This window comes from Macaca fascicularis, chromosome 8 (genome assembly GCF_037993035.2).
Source record: "Macaca fascicularis isolate 582-1 chromosome 8, T2T-MFA8v1.1".
Lineage (NCBI taxonomy): Eukaryota > Metazoa > Chordata > Mammalia > Primates > Cercopithecidae > Macaca > Macaca fascicularis.
The window spans coordinates 14,022,434-14,030,364 of record NC_088382.1 but is presented as its reverse complement, the minus strand read 5'-3'; the positions used below and the strand labels follow the sequence as shown (position 1 = coordinate 14,030,364).

The window sequence follows — 7,931 nt, the reverse complement described above, 5'->3', positions numbered from 1 at the left end:
TCAGAAGTTAATTTCAGTGTGGAATCTGCAGCCTTAACAATGGAGTTTTGTGCAACTTTAACAATGGAGTTTTTCCTCTGTTACAGGGATTCCATTGATTTATTCTGCACTTTGAATACATTTTATCCATGCATGATTTTGTAACGTTTGGAAGATACTGGTTCACTGAGTTATATAGATCTTTCAATTTCAACAAATTTTATTATACAACATCAAAAGTCATTTTTTAACAATATTACCACCAATCTTATCAGGATAGTCTCTATAAGGAAACTGTCAAGCTCACTGTGATAGACATAAGTTTTCTATAGTTTTTATTTTCTCTTGAGTTCAGATTTTATCTTTGGCAACAGATACTCTTTGTTATTTTACTTGAGGTGACAATCTCACTTTATTCATTTTTGAGAAAGCATTTCTGAATTTCTCAAAACATGACTCCCAACATAGCAATGAATGGACAGCCACCTGGTGATATTGCTCCTAATATCCACAGAAGCAGCATATGATATGACTCCCAATATCGCAGGGAGGGTACAGCTCTTCTGTGATATTGTTCGTAGTATTCGGAGGGGGGGAGGATGATGATAATTCCAGTATCACAGGCTGTGTTCACCCACCCTGTGATATTGTTATGAGTATCCTAGAAGGGAGAGGATGATATTACTCCCCGTAGAGCAGGAAGCGTACACCCAGCCTGGGATATTATTCCTAATATCCATGGAGGGAAGAGGCTGATATTACTCCCAATATGCCAGGGAGTGAACATCCACCCTGTGATATTCTTCTAATGTTACAAGGCCAAGAGGTTGATATTACTCCCAGTATCGCAGACACTGTACACCCCCGTGTGATACTCTTCCTGATATCCGAAAGGGGAGAAGATAGTATTAATCCCCATATCGCAGGAGGTGAACACCCACTCTGTGATATCTTTCCTAATATGCAGGGGGAGAGAGGATAATATTATTCCCAATATTGCAGAAGATGTACACGCCCCCCACCCGTGATATTGTCCTCAATATTCCAAGGCACAGAAGATGATGTTACTCCCAATATCGCAGAAAGTGTACACCCCCCAGTGATGTTGTTCCCATGATCCAGGAGGGAAGAGGATGATATTGCTTTCAATATGGCAGGGGGTGTACATGCCCCTGGTGATACTGTTCCTAATTTCCACCTGGGAGAGGATGATATTACTCCCAATATCGCAGGGGTCAAAAACACTCCTTTGATAGTGTTCCTAATATCCAGTTGGCCAGAGGATGATATTCCTCCCTTTATTGCAGAGGGTGTACACTTATCTTTGATACTGTTCGTAATGTCTAGAGGGGGAGATGATATTACTCACAAAATCGTAAACATGCTGTGTGTCCACCATGGATCCTACATTGAATTGTCTATTAATTTTAATGTCCTAAAATTTTAATAACCCTAAGGGGTCACCATTTTAGATGAAACTATACCAGGAGATTCCTCTAAGGCCAAGAGCATCCAGCTGCTCCCCTGAGAGACTCTACCCCCTACCTCAGGCTGTCCTTGGGGATGAGATGACCCCGGGGCTGATACTCACTAGACCCTCCAATAGACATGGCCACTGTGGGTATCCTGGGTCATCCCCAGACAGTTCTAAAATGCCAGGACTAGGAAAAGACAGGAGGGTGGCTGATGACACAACACCCTGTAAAGTTTTCATGGGGGGACCTCAACCTAAAGACATTTTGGTAATATGTACACTTAGGAAAGATGAAAAGAAGAGAGGCACAAAGATTATTTTTACAGTAGAGTGTCAGATGATTTATTCTCCACTTTCCTCTCATGTAAAATGTTTGGAAACAGAAAAATATTTTTTGCCAAGGTGGCTCACGCCTGTATTCCCAGCACTTTAGGAGGCCGAGGTGGGCAATCAATTATGGTCAGGAGTTCGAAACCAACCTAGCCAACATGGCAAAACCCTGTCTCTACTAAAAATACAAAAATTAGCTGGACGTGGTGGTGGGCGCCTATAAGCCCAGCTACTTGGGAGGCTGAGACAGGAGAATTGCTAGAACCCGGGAGTCAGAGGTTGTAGTGAGCTGAGACTGCGCCATTGTACTCCAGCCTGGCAACAGGGCGAGACTCCATTTCAAAAAAAAAAAAAAAAATATATATATATATATATATATATATACATTTAAAATTATTACATGTAGATATCATTTGAAGTCATGGGACTGACTGTCAGTAGAAACAAGAGAAGGCAAGGAAAGTTTTTATATTTATATTTATATATAATTATATAAAATTAATATACATAATTATAATATGTAAATATATCATATAGGCTGAGCACAGTGGCTTACACCTGTAATCCCAGCAATTTGGGAGGCCGAGGTGGGCAGATCACCTGAGGTCAGGAGTTCGAGACTAGCCTGACCAACATGGAGAAACCCCATCTCTACTAAAGATACAAAAATTAGCCAGGCGTGGTGGTGAGTGCCTGTAATCCCAGCTACTCAGGAGACCGAAGCAGGAAAATCACTTGAACCCAGGAGGTGGAGGTTGTGGTGAGCGCAGATTGGGTCATTGCACTCCAGCCTGGGTGGCAAGGGTTAAACTCCATCTCAAAATAAATAAATAAATAAATAAAACAAGAAATAGATATTTATGTCTAAATATATAATTATAATACATAAATGTGTATATATATACATTTATTATAAATTTATTAATATATGAAATATGTTTATTTCTGAGACAGGGTCTGGCTCTGTCATCCAGGCTGGAGTGCAGTGACACTATCATAGCTCATTGGAGCCTTGAACAGATGGCTCAAGCGATCCTCCCATCTCAGCCTCCTGAGTGGCTAGGATTGCATGCACACACCACCATGCGTAGCTAATTTTAAAATTTTTTGTAGAGACAGGGTCTTCCTTTTTTGCCTAAGCTGGTCTTGAACTCCTGGGCTCAAGTGATCTTCCTGCTTCAGGCTTCCAATGTGTTAGACGTGGGCCACTGCATCTGGTCTAATGCATTTTTTAATTTGCGAGTTTATATTATTTAATATTTTTAAGTACTGAATGTGTTGAACAACCAACTTGCAGAATTCCTGAACAATGGACAGTCAGCTGTCATGTCCTGGTTCAAATTGCCCCAGCACACCACGGCTAGAAACCTTTCAGCCAACTTCCGCTTATGTCTCCCGGGGCAGGACAATGTCACTTGGCCAATCCCCACTAAGAGGAACTCTGGAAAGGCAAGAAACTATTCTGTTCTCTACAATGGAAGGTGACCAGGGAGAAGGCAGCTGGGAGGGCCAGCTGGGCCCTGCAACCAGCAGCGTCCAGCATCAACCAACTGCCCTAGAGCTACACCGTGCTGGGCATTTGGGGCACTGTTATGAGCAAGAGTTTCCATTTTTCTTCTCATGGGACCTTCATGCTGGTGGCAAGAGACAATTTTTTTTTTTGAGACAGTTTTGTTCTTGTCACTCAGGCTGGAGTGCAATGGTGTAATCTTGGCTCACTGAAACTTCTGCCTCCTGGATTCAAGCAATTCTCCTGCCTCAGCCTTCCGAGTAGCTGGGATTACAGGATTGCACCACCACATCTAGCAAATTTTTGTATTTTTAGTAGAGATGGAGTTTCATCATGTTGGCCAGGCTGGTCTGGAACTCCTGAGCCACTGCACCCAGTCAAGAGGGACATTTTAAATCAATAAGTATAATTGTGATGAATGCCAGAAAGCAGAATGTGTGTGATGGGGAAGGGACTTAAGTTATTGTCTCATATTTTAACACTTTCATAGGCAATAACTAAAAACTTAGAAGCTTAAAAAAACACACACCTTTAAGCCAATTTTGGCAAGCTAGGAGTTGAGCACATTTTAGCGGGTCCTGTGCTTGGGATCTCACGCTAAGCAGCTGGGCTGCATCCTCATCTGAGGCTCCACCAGGGCAGAATCCATTTCCAGGTCCGCCGAGGTTATTGGCCGAATTCATTTCCTCGGACCCGCTTGGCAAGGGCCCAGCGTTTTGCTTCCTTGCCTACGGGGCTCCTCCAAAGGTCCTTTCTCAGCACAGCATCTCCCTCCTGCAGCGCCTGCAGGCGGAACCGTTCTCTCTAGTGTGCGAAGGTGACGCACTGTGACATTGACATCCCATTGCTTTTGCCAGGCTCTATGGGTTAAAAGCCAGTCACCGGTTTTGCTCGTACCCAAGGTCAGGAAGACTATGCAAGGTCATAGGTCATTGGGGGGACAGTCACTTTAGGGTGTGGCTGCCACCACTGAACTTGGTGAGACTTTAAGAGTTGGTAGGAGCTGGCCAGGTACAGGGGTCAGGCAGGGGTGAGGGCATGGAGGCGGATGCAGAGGCCTGCACCCTGGAATGTCCTTTCACTCCCTGAGGTTTTGTTCTCCTGATCCCTGAGTACATCCCAGAACACGGTGGGGCCCTAGCAGGGGAGAGGTAGGGAAGCATGTGTTGTTCATCCGGGGACCTTGTTAGGCAAATCAGATTAGGGGCCAGGCTTTCAGTGGTGGGTGCGAGCGTGGGAGTAATGAGGGTGCAGGTGTGTGTGGGAAGAGCGATGGGGATGGGGTCAGCCCCAGCCACCATGAAGACTTTAACTGTGCATCCACCCATCCCAGCAGCCTCCCTGGGTGAGTGCCTTCAGGGTGCAGGTCCTGTTTTACACATGAAAGTGAATCAGAGTGGGACACTGCCTTGCCTTAGGTCACACTTCGTCTCCTTCTTCTTCTTTTTTTTTTTTTTTAAATTTGCGACAGATTCTCACTCTGTTGCCCAGGCTGAAGTGCAGTGGTGTGATTGGCTCACTGCAACCTCTGCCTCCCAGGTTCGAGCAATTTTCCTGCCTCAGCCTCCTGGGTGGGGTAGCCGGGATGATAGGCACGCATTACCATGCCTGACTAATTGTTGTATTTTAGTTTCACCATATTGGCCAGGGTGGTCCCAGTCTCCTGGCCTCAAGCAATCTGCCCGCCTCAGCCTCCCAAAGTGCTGTGACTACAGGCGTAAGCCACCACACCGGGCGAGAGGTCACACTTCATGCCATGTGGGTGGCAGCCACTCAGACAGCACCCCAGCCGGCGCTGGGAGTGAGGGGTGCTCAGTGTCCTAGGAAGGCAGAGGGCTGCATGAGAGGTTCTGGGAGGAAGGACTGGAGGAGGATTTGAGATTTTCACCTGAGCAGCTGGGTGGATGGAGGGGCTGTTTACAGAGAATCACAAGAATGTGGATGAGCAGGTTAGGGCACTAATAAAGCACTCTGTTTTGGCCTGTGGAAAATTTGAGATGCTTCCCTGCGTCCAGCTGGAGCTTTGGGAAAGGTCAGGGCTGGGCATCTGATGGGATGGATGTCTCTGGCAGGCAGCCGAGCATGTGGATGGTTTGTGAAGCCCGGAAGGGCATGAGATTTCCTGTGGCAGTGCCCACTGCAAATGGAAGGGCATTTGGCCTGATTCCAGACATATACAAGTTGGGCAGAGAAGGGGGTGGGTCCCTGGGACCCACGGAGGAGCAGCTATGGAAGTACAGGGAAACCAAGGGTGTGGGGTCACATGAAGCAGGAAGCTCAAATAAGATGAGGAAAGAGGTTTTAAAGACGATCAGGGCTGGGGACAGTGGTTCATGCCTGTAATCCCAACACTTTGGGAGGCTGAGAGGAGAGGATAGCTTGAGGCCAGGAGTTTGAGACCAGCCTGGGCAACATAGGGAGACCTCATTTCTATAAATAAATAAATACCATTGGTACTTGCCATTTCAGGCGGGGAACAGCAAACACATGAAAGCTCTGAGGCAGGAAAGGGAAGTGATTAGTGCTCGCTCCTGGTTCCTTTATCAGACCTTAAAGAGATGCAGAGACATTTCAGGTACTCCTTGGCCGAGCTCCTTCAGGGAAGGCCTAAGTTCGCTTCTACTTCCCATCTATTAATTTTTTTTTTGGAGACAGAGTCTCACTCTGTCGCCCAGGCTGGAGCACATGCAGTGGCACCATCTCAGCTCACTGCAACCTCCACCTCCCAGGTTCAAACGATTCTCCTGCCTCAGCCTTCCCAGTAGCTGGAATCACAGGTACGCGCCACCACGATCGGCTAAGTTTCTGTATTTTTAGCAGAGATGGGGTTTCATCTTGTTGGCCAGGCTGGTTTCGAACTCCTGGCCTCAAGTGATCCACCTGCCTCGGCTCCACAAAGTGCTGGGATTGCAGGCGCGAGCCACCGCGCCTTGCCCTACTTCACTCCTAACGCCCACCATACGTGCTTCCAAATGTTTGCTGAATGACAAGGTGAACGAGTGAATGGGACTACGTGACTTCGGGCAGCAGGCAATCCTATTCCTTGGACCTCAGTTTCCCTTTTTGTAAAGCAAGCCTGTCTCTCTCTCTCTGCCCTAAAAGCCTGAGTTCTGGGCTTGAGATGAGCGCGTCCTGTAGAGCAGACTCCAGGTGGATGTTGAGCTGGGTCCTCTAGGAGGCCAGGATCTGGCGGGCTCTTGGGTCCCGTCCTCCCGCTGGACCCCGCACGCCCAGTCCCAGCGCCGCCCCGCCCAACCTCCCTTTGTTCCCCCAGGCCCCGCCCTCTCCGCGCAGCTCGCTCCGCCTTGGCCGGGGGACGGGCCCTGGGCGCCCGGCTCCGCTGGGGGCGGGGCGGCGGGAGGCGGGCGGGGCCGTGTGCACCTGCACGGTGTGTTTCCCGGCCGCAGCCCCGCGCCAGCTGCAGCTCCTTGATCCAAGCCGGATCCTGAGCGGGGAACACGAGCTGAAGCGGCGGCGGCGGCCCCGCCCCGGGGCTCGGTTGTTGAGGCTGCCGCGGCTCTGTTGGCTGCTCAGCTGCGCTCCAGTCGGCCCAGGCGCCCAGGTGAGGAGGGAGCGCTGCGAGGCGGCGGCTTGAGGTGAGACGACGCCACGGGCGACGGGGTCTCCGGACCGGGCGGGGGTCTCTGCCCCGGGCGTGGCGGCTCCAAGCTGGGCTCCCCAGGGTCCGAAGTCGGGATCCGGGGTCCTTGCGGCTGGGCTTTGTCTCGGCCTTGGGCGGCACCGGGGGCTTAGAGCCTGCTGCGATACGGCGTGGGCCCGCGCAGGGGTCCTGGTCGCCCTGCGTGTGGGGGCCGGTCCCCACTGCTCCCCGGCTCCCCGCGTCTGCCGCGGAGGGGACTGCATGGACCCGGGCGCTGGCTTCTGCCCAGTCCCCCGCGGCGTGGCTGGTCCCCGCGTGCGGCAGAGGGGGCCCTGCGAGGACCCACTCGTGGGGCGGGGTCCGGGTCACGGCGAGTGGGAGACTCCGCCGCCCTCCCCGCCCTCCATCGCGCAAGACTGCTTCGCCAGACTCACCGAGGGGACTGCGCGGACCCTCGGACGAGGGAGTCCGTGACTCTGCGTGGGGGCTCTTTCCCGGCCCCGCATGACGGCTTCCTGAGTGTTTTGTCACCTATATAGGTGGCTGCGTGGACCCGCGCGCGTGGGTCCTGGCCGTCCTGCTAGTGGGGCTGTGCGGCGCCCCGTGGCTCGTCTGGGTCGACCCCGCCTGGGACGCGCGTGTAGTGGAGGTCCGTGCGCGGAGGGCGCGGTTGGTGGGGGCGCACTGCCCCCGCCCCATGGTTTATCCTCTCACTTGCCTGGCGGGAGGAAGCGAGAGGCGCGGGCCCGGAGCTGTCGCGCAGCGGCCACACAGACCCCACTGACCTCTGCCCTGGCCGGCGGGTCCCCGGGGTGGAGGGGCTGTCGCCGCGCGTCCCACCGCTGCACTTCCTGCTCTGGCCCCGGGCTGGGCTCTTATTGGCGGGAGCAGGGCGCTTCTGCCCGGCGCTTCTTGATTTTTTCCGTTAGTAATGGGAAGAAAAAAAAAAATCTGTAAAGCCAGATTGAACTTTGTAGCTCTCAGCGCTTGGAGAGTGGAAGAAACTCTCCCAAGAATTTGGCGGGCTGGAAAATGCG

At 51.3% G+C, this 7,931-nt stretch overlaps 1 pseudogene; it reads right to left on the bottom strand.

Moving 5' to 3' along the window:
- Window positions 1-6,464: 6,464 nt before the first annotated feature.
- LOC141407487 (uncharacterized) lies at window positions 6,465-7,703 on the bottom strand (annotated as a pseudogene).
- Between the last annotated feature and the right edge of the window lie 228 nt (window positions 7,704-7,931).